The sequence below is a fragment of the Miniopterus natalensis genome, chromosome 8, assembly GCF_054644295.1.
Source record: "Miniopterus natalensis isolate mMinNat1 chromosome 8, mMinNat1.hap1, whole genome shotgun sequence".
In the NCBI taxonomy this organism is placed as follows: domain Eukaryota; kingdom Metazoa; phylum Chordata; class Mammalia; order Chiroptera; family Miniopteridae; genus Miniopterus; species Miniopterus natalensis.
The window spans coordinates 44,496,877-44,512,058 of record NC_142088.1 but is presented as its reverse complement, the minus strand read 5'-3'; positions in this window follow the sequence as shown (position 1 = coordinate 44,512,058).

Here is a 15,182-nt window from a genome sequence, read left to right as displayed (position 1 = left end):
CGAAGGTTGTGAATAACTTAGAAAGAAACATCGATGCCTCTGCTGCTAGTGATTACCTCACTCCCCGTGTGGCTGTAAAACATGGCAGCACTTGTCCCTGTGCCAGGAAATGTCAGGACGGTAAAAGTACAGCCCTGGTCAGGACAGGAGCTCTTTGCCCTAACTACTAAACCTTTTAATTTTCCAAGTTCTGAAATATTTAAGCTAGAAATACCTCCGACACTGGCAGATGTTTAAATGGCTACTTCATAAAGAAGAAAGGAAAGGCATGTGCCTATTTTTTAATTCATAAGAAAATGATTAGACGGCTAGCGTTTCAGAGAGCCCAGTTTCAATTACCAGTGAAGAGGTTGCCTACAGAAAATGTCCAATTCCAGGCGGCGTCTCCGCCCCCCAGACCACTGCCTCCCTTCCACCTGCGCCTGTGTCCTCAGGGGATGAGAGGAGCCTGCAATATCAGCCGAAGTAAAACATAATGGCCGCATTTACAGAATAATTTCCTCTGATATTTTTATTTTTATTCCAAGGCAGGAGGAAAGGAGTTACGAACATAAATGGCATACCCCGGGTTCCTGCTGCCTCTGCTTTCCATGGCAATATTCTACAGACCCAGCTAAACACCCTCCCCGTGGTCTTTCCATCTTGCGCCTGCCCTCAGGGTATGCAGCCACTTCGCCCCCACCAGCTTTTTCAGCTTTTTCATTCGCTATGGCATCCTGCCTCTGTCCCTCTTAACACTAGCTGAGGCCTCCATGACGATTTGATAATGAATGAATGAATGAAGGAAGGAATGAGTGAATGAGTGAATGAATGAATGAGTGAATGAATGAGTGAATGAATGAATGAATGAGTGAATGAATGAATGAATGAGTGAATGAATGAATGAATGAGTGACTGAATGAATGAGTGAATGAATGAGTGAGTGAATGAATGAATGAGTGAATGAATGAATGAATGAGTGACTGAATGAATGAATGAGTGAATGAATGAATAATGAATGAGTGAATGAGTGAATGAATGAATGAGTGAATGAATGAATGAATGAGTGAATGAATAATGAATGAATGTTACAGGTTCCTGTGCCCAGCAAATAGCAACACGTTGCAGAAGCATATTCAGTCCTTTGTCCCCCAGACATAGCTTATAATAAAGAGCAAGGGTAAAGGAAGAAAGGAAGGGAGCTTATATGAAATGCCTACATTTTGCCAAAGTTCAAGGTTTTCAAAATAAAGATCTATCCATATGCAGTTGATACTTACATTAAAATGCATGGCATATACTTCAGTGTCGTGATTTTTAAATTGAAACAACTAATGTTCCCTTAGTTTAGACAACATTCTTCTGAGATATTATCTCTATGTAGAGAACTTAAGGGTTGAAGAGGTTAAACTGCATTCCCAGGGTTACCCATCTAGAAAGCGGCAGATCATAGTAAATTGTAAGAGACCATGGGACAACTCGCCCAAAATTAGTATACCTAAATTAATCCAGGAGATCTGGGAAGTAGAGATATGTGGGAAGTACTAAGAGAGGAAATGATATGAACAGCTGGAAAGGGTGTTTTTGATTTTTGCTTTTGTTTTCGTTTAAATGAAGGCGGTATGAACAGCTGAAGCAAAGTAAAGGGTGCAGCCGCATAACTGGAGCTCCGTCAGTGAGGACAGGTGAAAACAGATTGCTTCAAATTCTGTGGTTGAGACCCTGGAAACAAAGAAGGCATCTGGATGTAACGGACAGGTGAAGGTCAGTAACTCCAGATGTAACAAATAAGCCCTGAAAACTCAGTGGCTTAAGACAAGAATATTTCCATGCTTGCTCATGCCACAATGACTGCTCCATAATGTCCTTCAGGAGCTCAGTCCTTCCGCGGGGGGGCTCTGCCCTCCTCTGAGGCCCCGGGCTCCCCTCGATTGGCAGGCAGAGAGGGAGAAGAGAATGCCGCTCACCAGTGGGGCTCTCTGTGGGCCAGGCCTGGGAGTGGGGAACATCACTCTTGCCTGCATTTCATTGTCCAGAGCTCAGTGACCGGGCCGCAGCTGCCTGCATGGGAGCCTGGGAAATGTAGTCGATGTCAGGCCCAGGAAGAGACACTCATATAACTGAACCTTCGCTACAATGAAGTAAAAGGAAGTCCAGACTTTCAGATGCCCAGTCACCTCTATTTTTTGATACATTTTGCTGAATATTTTTCTTTAAAACCTGTACTTGTACGGTTTATAGTTTCTCATGTAAAATACCAAAAAGCATCCCTGCAGAAGGAGTGGGCAGAGCTGCAACAGTTGGTGGCAACTGCGCTAACATGTCATGTGATCCATGGGTCATCAAAGAGATTTAATTTAGCCCTCTAGCTTTCTCTGTGTGTTTTGTGGGTTCCCTCATGTTTTTTCCTGCAATTATTCAAATTGGGTGCCTATATAAGCTTATGAATCGACAATCTGGGACTATTTTGGCAGGTATGGTGTCTATTTTCAATCTAGGCTTTCATATATGTCAAAAAAAGATGCATATCCTGTTCCTGTTAAGATAACGAGAATGTTGTCTTGTAGAGCTTGGTGCATGGAGCAGAATATAGATATTTAATATATAAATGGGTAAATAGATTTTCCTTTCAAGTATTAAAATGCAGTTATATTTATAGAGATACCTGGCTTAGGTGCCTAATCAGACACAGGTGTTTTCTAAAGTCTATTTGAATTCTAATTGTTGAAATAACCTTCAAACATATTAACTAACAAGTTAATTAAATTGTGTTGGATATAAAATAACTAGCACCTACTATGAATAATAGGTTGAAAAAATTTAGTGAAAACAAAGAAATAAATTCTGCCTGTGAAAGAGGAGCTATTTTCCCCCATCAAATAAATGAGCAAATTATGATGTACTAAATAGGAATATAATTAATAGATTCAGGTGTCACCTTATTATTTCGTTGATTTTCTCAATGCTGTTTTTAAAAATAAACTGTTGAACACTCATATAAATGAGCTTAGATTTTTTTTGGAAATTGTGTGGCACTGTATCAAAGGTATAAATGCGTTGTGCTTCAACTTCTCTAAATGGTGCAGCCAGGCTCTCATACTACACTTTAAAATTTTACTTAATTTCATCATTATTATGGACAAAATAGGATAAATGAAAGTTCTTCCTTTTCACTTTTTCCCCCATATCAAAAGTCTCAGAAGCCAAAGATGGCTAAACTTCCCTGCTGCCTTGCGGTTCCCCTCCTGCCTGTTCAGGGCTCTTGCTCCATCGGTTATGCTTCATGTCTCCCAGAAATGCCACCTGTCCTTCGTGTTCTGATCACTTCTATCCTAAAGAAAAACGCTTTCTAGATTATGGATCCTCTTCTAGCTACACGGTCTCCTTCCTGAAAATACATTGTTTTTAGTTGCAGTTGATTCTCCCCATTTTTCAGACACGGCCCAACAGCCATAACTGGGATCCCCCAGCTCTCACTAGTGGCGCCTGGGTAGGAACCTAGTGACCACCTGTCAGTCTGTAGGACGCTGGCCTTTCAGAACCACTCTCTTTCCGGGTCCCATTAGTGCTTTCCTCCGGCTCAGTAACTGCATTTTCATACATGCTTATTAACCTCCCTGGACCTGGTAATGTTTTTATTCTTCTCCTGACATTTGGAAACTTGGTGTTATATGCGGTCTTTCGCTTTACCTTTTTTTTTTTAAATCCTCACCTGAGGACATTTTCTCCATTGCTTTTCAGGGAGAGTGGAAGGGAGAGAGAGAGAGAGAGAGAGAGAGAGAGAGACATCCATGTGAGAGAGACACATCCGTTGGTTGCCTCCTGCACGCTCCCCGACCAGGGTCAGAGGCATGTGTCCCTGGCTGGAGTTGAACCCAGCACCCTTCAGGCCCCTGGCTGATGCTCTAACCCCTGAGCCAAACCGGCTAGGGCTACCACTTTTTGTGTCTTGGGGATCTTTTCTTCAGGCAGGGATCACTGACCTGGTTCCTCAAACTGTGGAAACTCTTCCCAAAGCTGGTTACTTGGAATTAGCCCTTGAACTAGAAGAGCTGGTTCAATTCAATTCAATGTTCTGCTACTTCTGACACTGTCGACTGCTCCTCCATCAAAACCATCTTCTCCCTTAGCTCTCCCGACAACACCTCTGCTGTTCTATTCCACCCCTCTAGTTATTCATTCTCTGTCTCTTCCATGTGCAGTTTCTTCTCTGCCCCTCCCCGGAGTGTGTATCCTGCAGACTTTCGGCTCTCTTCCGTCATTATACACTCCACCGAGGCAATCTTATCCACATGCACAGTCACCTTGTATGGATGAATGTCACTGTGTGTCTCTAGCTCTCAAGACTGGACCCTCCTCCTGAGCTCTGGCTCTTTGTTTCTAATTGTTGGCTCTTCCACAAAGACTTTAAACACAGTAGCTTGAGTGTTCTCCACAGCATTGCCCCTTTGTGTGTGTATTTTTGTGTCTCTGTGTTATGGTGTGTTGAGTGGGATTGCCACAGATGGCACTCAATTCAGAAAGCTGGTCACCATCCTTAACCTTTCTCTCTCTCTTTCTCCCTCTCTCTCTCTCTCTCTCTCTCTCTCTCTCTCTCTCTCTCTCTTCTCCTCTCCCTCAGACTGTTCTTCCTTCCTGGAGGTCCTTTCTCTTGCTTTGACTGGGTTAACTCATATCTCATATGTGTCTTTAAAGATCAATTGAAGCATCACTTCATTTTGAAAATATTCTTACCACCCTAGACTGACTTAGTTGCCTATCCTCTACACTTCCTATTGTCTTTGTGCATGGAATTATAACAAATTGTCAAACAGCTTGAGGTTGAAAATGTGTATGTTTATCACATCTGTATTCTCAGTTACAAAAGAAAAGTAAGTCAAGACCAGAAACCTGGAGGCTTCCGCTTGGAATTCATCCACACAAAATGGATATGGGTTTGGATAAAATTGCCTCAGCGAAATCTATGAGCACCGATGACATGAAAACATCAGAATTGTGCGTGAGCATTACAAGATGTTTAGTTTGCAAAATCAATGATTAAACTTTGTATGTAGTACCTATGACTCGGGATTTAAGTCAGATAACATTTGATGTTGACAAACTAATAAACAACCACAACCAAATAAAACAGAAGCATGAAGATACATGCTCCAGAAGTAACCTACGCCAAAAAGGAGACAAGCAGGAAGGCTTTGGGGGGTAACTACTCTGACTTTACTCTGACAGAATTAGAAGCAAGGTCTGAGGCAGTATTTGGACAAACCAAGAAGAAAGAGTTGCATAATATACTGAAGAGGAGAATAATGCCAGGAATAGGATGTTGATTGTGAAAACTGGAGTAGAACAATCAGATAAAGAACAAATATACTGAGGTAAGTGCACCCGGGGCATGTGGACTAGTGTTAAGAGAACAGTAATCAAATCTCCAAATAATACAGGAAAGAAGATTTTGCTAATGACATGGTCCCTTTCATTTTTAATGTTTAAATTCTAAGTGCTATGAAGGTATACTTGTTTCCTGTTGCTGCTATAACAAATAACCGCAAACTTAATGTCTTAATACATTGATAACCTTACGCTTCTGGAGGGCACAAGTCCCTGCATCAAGATATCCTCAGGATTGTGTTCTTTCCAGCAGCTCTGGGTGAGGATCAGTTTCTTTGCTTTTTTCTAACTTTTTAGAGGCCTTTTGCAAGGCCTTTTAGAGGCCTTCACTCATATGTTCCAGGATAGCAGCGATTCAGGAGAATCACATCATCTCAATATCTTTAACTTAATCACATCTTCTAAGACCCTTTAGCCATGTAAGTAACATACTCATAGGGTCTAAGGTGAGGAGGTATATATCTTTGGCAGAGGGGGGAGCAGGTGCATTATTCTGCCCAACACAGGTCCTCAAAAGGATATGAAATTAGGTAAATATTTAAATTTCATTTAAAAGAAAAATTTATTGAATTTATTGGGGTCACATTGTTAAGAAAATTATATAGGTTTCAAGTGTACAATTCTATAATACATCATCTGAAAATTGTATTGTGTATTAACCACCCCAACACAAGCCTCCTTCCATCATAATTTAACTCCCTTTACCCTCTTTTACTCCCCCCAACCCTCTTTCCCTCTGGTAATCACCATATGGTTGTATCTATGTGGTTGTTTTTTTCTTTGCTTAATCTCTTCACCTTTTTCACCCAGCTCCCCAATACCCCTCCCCTATGGCAACCATCAGACTCTTCTTGGTAGCTATGAGTCTGTTTCTATTTTGTTAGTTTATTTTGTTCATTAGATTCCACTATTAAGTGATATCATATGCTACTTGTTTTTCTGTGACTGGCTTATTTCACTTAGCTTGATACTCTCCAGGTCCATCCATGCTGTTGCAAAAGGTAAGATTTCCTTCTTTTTTATGGCAGAGTAGTATTCCATTGTATATATGTACCACAGCTTTTCTATCCACTCACCTACTGATGGGCACTTGGGTTGCTTCTAAATCTTGGCTGCTGTAAATAACACTGCAATGAACATAGGGGTGCATATATTCTTTTGAATCGGTGTTTCACATTTCTTCAGATATATTACTCAAAGTGGAATCACTGGGTCATAAAGCAGTTCCATTTTTAGTTTTTTGAGGACACTCCATACTGTTTTCCACAGTAGCTGCACCAGTCTGCATTCTCATCAACAGTGCATGAGGGTTCCCTTTTCTCCACACCCTTGCCAACACCTGTTTGTTGATTTATTGATGACAGCCATTCTGACAGGTGTGAGGTGATATGTCATTGTGGTTTTTGAATTTCATTTCTTCATTAACACTTGAGAGGCTATTTTCCATTTAAAAACAACTTACATTAAGAGCTTCATGCTTTTTAAGGCATTTTCACACTCATAATCATACTTGAGCCTTAAGACAGTCCTGTGAAAGAGAAAAGGGAGATATTCTATCCACTTTATAGATGAGTTTAGATGTGTTCATAAGAGGTTGGTGGTGCTCAGAGGTGCTCATCTGGTGAGTACCAGATTAAATCACAATACCAAGTTTTCTACCTATATAAGTCTAGTGTTCTTTCCACTATTGTATAACTTTGCCTTGTGAATAAAACATAAAGAAAGATTCTCGGATTCACCAAATGTTTCACAGCCCAAAGAAACAATATGGTAATTTATATGTGGATCCATCATTATATCTTTCCTAAATACATTCCTCATCTTAAATAAAAGTGGAAAGTTGACTATCCCTTTCAAATTTTGGATTTAAGGCTGAAGCACAGAGTAGTCTAGGAGACACTGGACATAGAAACTGGTATAGACTTGGTACACCGCTTGTTTCTGTCCTGTAGGCCTGAAAATGCATATAGGTCTGCATAGCAAACACAAATGTCTTTGGAGTAGAGCAGAGCTTTTAAATTTGGTAAGCAGGTTGGTTATGAAATGCAAGCTTAATCATATGTAGTAATTATCACTCACCTTCCACAACAAGGAACAAAGGGGGGTAGTGGGGCCTGTTGCAAACTGAAGTGTTCTTTGTTCATCAGAAGGGCAGCTTCTTCTCAGTACCAGACTATTGCTGCTTTGGAGAATGTGACTACAATGTTGACAGATAATCATCTTCAAAAAGAAGGGATAAGCCAGCCCTGGCCAAGTGGCTCGGTTGATCGGAACATCACTCCATGCACCATGTACTAAAGGGCAGCAGGTTTGACTCCAAGTTGGGGCACATACCTAGGTCGCAGGTTTGATCCCCAGTCAGGGCATGTACAAGAAGCAACTGAATAATGTCCCTATCATCTATCATCTATCTATCTATCTATCTATCTATCTATCTATCTATCTATCTATCTATCATCTATCTATCATCTATCTATCATCTATCTATCATCATCTATCTATCATCTATCTCTATCTATCTATCTATCATCATCATCTATCTATCATCTATCTCCATCTATCTATCTATCTATCTATCTATCTATCTATCTATCTATCTATCTATCTATCTATCATCTATCTAATCTATCATCTATCTATCATCTGTCATCTATCTATCCATATCTATCATCTATCTATCTATCTGTCTATCTATCTATCTACCCATCAATCCTCCCTCTCTCTCTCTCACCTTTCCTCTCTAAAAAACATATCCTCAAGTGAGGATTTAAAAAAATGGGGGGGATAAGTCAGAAATTTGAATTTTTTATATTAAATCTCCAAAATTTTAACAGTTCGCATTTTAAATTGTTTAAAGACACTGAATGGCTGGTGAAAACATGTATAAAGACCAGAAAGAGTCTACAGGGGATTGCCAATTTATAATTTCTAGCCTAAGGACATTTATAATACTAGACTTATGTGTCCAAAAAATCTTTGGAAACAAAGGGATGCAGAGTTGTTGAGAGGCAGCCAAAAAGAGATAAAGTGTGGAATGTTGTCTAGACTGTCCTGTTCACATGTCAAAAAAGTGAATGACAGCTGCTTCTGCATGTCTCCCTTTTTAAAAATTAGACATGCAGAATTACATCAAAATGAGAAGAATGATGTAAACCCTGGTAGTAGTATTAGATAATTATTTCATAACAAAACAAACACATAAAAGAGATGTAGGTGCAGCAATAAGACACTTTTTTTTTTCTACACTAAAAAATAAAAACAAAAACAAAAAACTGAAAAGACTGAATGGCCAAAAAACCCCCACAAAAACATTTAATCTTGAAGAGGTGATGAGTGATTCTGGAGCAACAGATCCCTCAGTTTAGTGGGAGTGTATCCTGATATTCCAACCGCAAAATCTGCATCATGTTTAAGAGGTAAGTGTAAACTAGAAGAAAAATCAAATGAATCGTATGCACTGTAAGTTAAGAGGATATTCGGGATCCAGTGAGGATCCTCTCTGCCAGAATCTGCTGGGCAGCCAGGACAGACCAGAGCAGGGAGGCACCCAGCAGCTGGGGCGCCGAGGAGAGCGGGGCGACCTTGCAGCAGCTGTCGCCGCGGTGAGCAGATGCACGCTGGGGCCGAGCGAGGGGTCGCTCGGCAGGTGAGGGACAGCTTCCTGGCTCGTGAGTTTTGAAGGTGTGGACAGAATTGAATGGAGCGTGCAGGGGCTCTGATTATGGAAACTCAGTTTGCGTCTGTTGGTTTTCTTGCTGAGGAAGGTGTTACAGGTATGATAGTTGATTGTTCGTAGGTCTGGGAACGTCTCCACAAGCCTGAGTTTTGAGTGGCAGAAGCTGTGTAAGCCAAGAAATGCCTCAAGCAAGATAAGGAATTTTTATCATTCTTCCAATTTTGATGTAATTAAAATACATTTCTTTGAATAGTCCATGCAATTTTATAACTGAGAGGTAATCATTGCTATTTCTGGGTATTTATTAATGTATCTTTCTTCATGGTATCCACTGATGCCCCAGATGATTTCTTTTTTGTTTTATATATTAAGGTTCACTCTGTTTACTATAAAGTTCTAAGAGTTTTAAGGAATGCATCATGTCACGTATCCACCATTGCAGTGTTCCACAGAATAGTTTTACCACCTTAAAAAATCCTGTGCGCCATCTATTCGGCACCCCTGACTTAAATCCCTGGCAACCACTGATCTGGCTGTTTAATCTCTCTGTAGTTTTGCCTTTTCTAGAATGTCACACAAAATGAATGGCAGAGTAGGTAACCTTTGCAGACTGGTTCCTTTCACTTAGCACTGCGCATTTAAGATTCGGCCATGTCTTTGTGTATCTTGATAGCTCATTATTTTTACTTTTCCGCTTGGATTAGTATTCCACTGTATGGATTACTACAGTTTATCAATTAAAGGCCATCTTGATTACTTTAGTATTTGTGATTATGAATAAATTTACTTTCAACATTTGTGTGTGGGCACAGCTCTTCAAATCAGTTACATAGATTCATGGACCATAACCGCTAGATGCTATGGGTTACCACACCCTCTGACAAAGCACAGCAATAATCAGCTTGGTGAGAAACTGCCAAACTCTCTTCCAAAGTGGCTGTACCATTTTGCATTCACACCAATAATAAATGAGAGTTCCTGCTGCATCACATCTTCAACAGCAGTGTTTTTAAAAAGCCTTTTTAATATGTGCATAGTGGTATCTCATTGTTATTTTAATTTATAATTCCCTAATGACATATGCTTTGAACGTATTTTCATATGCTTGTTTGCCATCTGAATATCTTTGTAGGTGAGATGTTTGTTCAGATTCTTTGTCTAATTTTAACTGGAGTTGTTTGTTTATTTACTGTTGAGTTTTAAGAGTTCTTCGTATATTTTGCTTAGAAAGCACTGTGGTCCTCCCACAGTGGCCCCGATAACCAAGCTGGTTACTAAGTGGCTGCCAGGCAGGAGGAGTGGACAGCATGGGCTCGCTGGGCAAGGGGACGGCTCACATTCCAGGCAGAAAGGAGCAGGATGGAGCAGGATTTCATCGCATTACTCAGAGCTGCACACAGTTTAAAATACAAATTGCTTATTTCTAGAATTTTCCATTTAATATTTTCAGACTGCGGTTGACTGCAGGTAACTGAAAGCAAGACCACGGATAAGTGGGGATTACTGTAGATTTTGAACATATTCCTTGCTAATAAATATACACTGATAGTTCCAAAAAACAGAAAAATATTTTCAGACGGAGAAGAGAAACAAGTAGAAGGGAATGTTTTCTAAGTTCATTAAGCATAAAATTAGTGCAAAAAACTGTTTCTGGTGTTATGAATAAATGAAACACAACTTCCATTATAGCCTCTGTATTTTTCTGATTATCGCTTCTTAATTTAATTTCTGTTCTGCTGCTACCATTGTTGCACGGTCAAGGTGGATGCTTTCAGATAATCAGAATGTCAAAGTCTTCGGTTATGCTACTTAAGATATAACTAGTTCTTTGTGATATAAAATAAAAAGCCTAAAATACAAAGAATGAGATTTCAGATAGGAAAGACTTATTTGGAAGTGAATTTGAATCATAGAATCACTGACTTTAACGATGAAATTTATAAGCAAGATCAAGATTATGGTCCTTTGAGTCCCTTGGATCATCTTTGATTGATAATCAGGAAAAGGAGACATTATAAAGTAAAGGCTTGCATTTAATATTCCATTCTAGAATTTGTACACAAATTGTCTTTCAATTCTGATAATGTTAATCAAGCAAATTAGTATGCAATATGTATCTGGAGAAAAAGATACCTTACTTTATGCCATGATATCCTTTAATCTTCACAATTTCCCTGCAAAGGAGCTATTATTATTCTCATTTTATAATAAATGAAATTTATTTGTTGAACTAGTGGGAACTAGTAAGCTATTCAACACACCCATTTCCCTTTTCTTTTGGACAACTAGACGATATTTCTCAACCTATCTTACAGTTAGTCTGGCCATAACTGTATATCACTTCTAGGCCTGGCCCATAAAAATCACCTATATAATCTTCCTCTCTTTCTTTCCGTGGGCTTCTATCAGCCTGAATGGCTGAGTGTAGTCAATACTGACTACACCTGATTATACTTTATGAGAGGAAGGAATAAACTTGCAGTAATTTAAGCCAGTGATATTTCTAGATTTATCTATCACAGCACCTAGTGTTACCTTGGCTAACACATACATTGGTATCAGAACTGGGATGCTATGGAACGAAACCTAAAATATATGGCACTGGCTTAGTAGTTGGGCAGTAGACTGCAAGAAAATTAATATTAGGAGTTTGAAAGATGTAAAATGATGCCATATACAGGGAAATATTGGAAAAATTATTGGCAATAAAGTGAATAATACTAGATATCCACTGAGCCTTTAAAACTAGAGGAAGAAGTTGGAAAGTGCATTTGTAACAGTATGCATTATTTGCTAATAGCTAAATTTAGCAAGGTATTTTTTTAAAGATAAGGTTAGTCAAGAATTGATCAGTTTGCAAGCAGAAAAGGAAATTGTGAAAAAAAATGAGGGGACCTAAAGTGTTGGCAAATTTGACTGATGCTGGTCCACACGTATTGGGGAACACAATAAAAAAATACACTGAGCTACTTGGTCCATAAAGTTTGTTTAAATGTATTTACCCCACCCATTTCTGTTGATTTCAAAGAAGCTTCCATTGGGTTGAAGGGTAAGGGGCAGAAAAGCAAGAATAAAAATGAATAAATTAGGCTTAAGAATTATGTCTAAGAAAGAATTTCAAGTGTGAATAGTAACATACAGAATGGTCTGGAAACAAACAGAACCAAAGCCCATTAAATTTTTTTAGGGAGGGAGGGGGGGGAGAGAGAGAGAGAGAGACATCAGTCAGCCACCCCCACTGGGAATCGAACCTGCAGCCTCTCTGGTGTACAGAACTACACTCCAACCCACTGAGCCACACCAGCCAGGGCCCAGTAACTTTTGATGAGTTGCATTGTCAAAGAAATCAGAAGTTCAGGCTTTAGAACAACTACAACAACTATGAGAGCAACACCAAAAGACTCTTTAGGGTTTGAAACAACCATCGAGTTTCCAAACGTGCACCAGCAAGAGGCAGGCTGCAAAGGGAGGGCATATTCCCCACCACCCGCTTCACCTGGGATCGTGAAGAAGAACTTAACAGGGAACATTTCTCCTGCAGGGGTGAGCAGGGCCGTGGAGGAATGTGCACAGGACAGTTCCTTCCAGAAATTAGAATCAGGGCCTCTCTAAGGAAGTTGCGCTCATTGAGAGGGTGCTTTCTCAAGGCACACAGTAGGGCTTCCTGGACTGTTTTGGACCAGCGCCTCCTGTGTTCTCTCTCATCATTCTCATTTCTGGACAGAGAGTGTACTTGCTGCATCGTTCTCTGGGTACGGGGGTGGGGGGGGGTGGGTCACTGGTCTCTTCGTTTGCAGTGGATGAGAAAGCAGCGGCATGCTCGCGGAGAGGATGTGGGGCATCTGCTTGGGAACTCGTTTATCTTTCGGGGGTGTGTGTGTGTGTGTGTGTGTGTGTGTGTGTGTGTGTGTGTGTGTGTGTGTGTGTGTGTGTGTGTGTGTGTGTGTGTGTGTGTCGGGGCTTGGGCTGGGAGAAGGCGGGTGAAATTAAAAAAAGGACAGCCTGTGACAGGAACTGACAAGCTGTCCACTAAAAGCACTTTTGAGTACAGTGGCGCCTCGGGTTTTGAATGTGATCTGGTCCAGAAGCCCAGCCGAGCTCTAAACGTTGGCAACCGAGGGACCCCAGCCCGCAGCCGGGCCTCAGGGTCCTGCCCTCAGCGGGAGCCCCGGGGCAGGTTCGACTCCCGAGGCGGGTTCGGAAACCGAAGCATTTCCTTCCGGGCTTAAGGGGTTTGTAAACCGAACTGTTCGTCAACGCAGGTGCCACTGTACACAGTTACACTGCCATTCCCAGGCTTCCTTGCAGCTGATGTCTTGGCCCACAGCCGTGGGGGGAGACGCGCCCGCGCCCTGAGGACCCCTGGGTGCCCCCCCCCGGGGGGCCCAGGCTCGCTCTGCAGCGCGCTAGGACCCGCCGCCTGAACCGCCGCGTAAGCCCGCGTCGCTCCTCCGCACGCCACCAGCAGGACAAGACCCAGAGGGAAACAACTTTATTTTGTTAAGCCATTGACATACTGGGGTTTACTTGTTGCAGGGTAACTATCCTAACAAATACTTTAGGAAAGACTTTTCAGGGAGGAAAAAAAAGACAGCAAAACGGCCCCTGAAACTCACTTGCAATGAAAGAAATACATGTTTTAGTGGGAAATGCATGCGCAAAAAGTCAAGATCGGATTGGGACTTAAAGGATTGGATGAAGTTGAGGCAAGTCAACTACCTCACTTTGTGATTACTTCTGCTCTAATAGTAATAATGATGATAATTGTCAACATACCTTATTTATATATAATATATATTCCAGATACTGGGCTAAGTACTTCAAATATATTACCTCATTTAAATTTCAAAGTCCTTCTAAGAACTAAATATTATTATTATTATCATTTTACACAAGTCAAGATATTGAGGCACAGAGATATAAGTAACTTGCTAGATCACACATCGCACAAGTGGTAGACCCAAAACTTTAACTCGGGCTTATCTGTCTCTAGATACCCATTCTTAATTACTTCATTCTATTGCTTAGAAAAAAAAAACACTTAAAAAAATTCCTGCCATTAACCACTCAATAAAAATGAAAATGTGCCCAGGATGGTTGAGGTTTCGTAGTTGAGCTTTCCAAAATGATCTAAAAGATGCCTCTATTAAACACACATTCAGTTGATCACTAAAACCAGCACTCACCTTATTGTACCACTATCACCCAGTTCATGTGCAGAAACACCCATAAAATATCTATCTTGCTTGTGTTTATGTCATTGTATACCAGCCATTCCCATTCCAGTGAATATAGACATAATACATTAAGGACTTAGTGGTTAATTTTCATTTAGAAGTCAAGCTAAAGAGGATATTTGCACATTTTTGGTCTTTCTTTTATTTTCTTCTTTTGGCTGATCTGAAATTGTGTTTTATGCCATTATCCTATTACTCTTCAGAAATTATGATGTTCTTGCCCCTAGAGGCTAAAGCCTAACAAAGAAAATCTATGTTCTAGTGCCAATACCAGCTGTTGGAAATTATCTTCCAGCTCAAATTCGATCTGTTGCTTTTAGATTCTAGGGTCTCCTGTTCAATTCTCAGAAATGGCAATTTTTTCAAAGATAAAAGGGCACTGATTAGTTATGTTAAAGTACCTGATTTAAATGTCCTGTTAAGAGATTTCCAAGTTGCTATGACTTCTTGAAACTTTATATAACAGCCAATGTGTTGTCCTGTTACCGATTTGGTATACTTGGCTAGGGAATGATGTAACCCCAGGGTGCTGTTAGGAGGGGCTGAGAGGACCTGTGGCTTAGCGCTGGATTTATTCAGGGAGATTTGCACTAAAGACTTAAACCAAACCATGGCTTTATGAGAGTTGACCATCCAGGAGGCACTTAAAATATGTTGTCACCTATCTTTCTTATACATATTAACATTAATTTTAATATAACATTTCTAGAACACAAGCCTAATAGAGATGTTATAAATGTATCATGTTGAGCATCTGACTTATCTTACCCTATGACGCCACACTTTGCAATGTCCTTGTTATAAATATTTATAATTAACATCTCAATTGAAAAGTGCTTGATAATCAAAATTGCTTTTTAAAAATTAAGTACTCAAGTCAAGTACTATATAGGTTTAACTTGTGA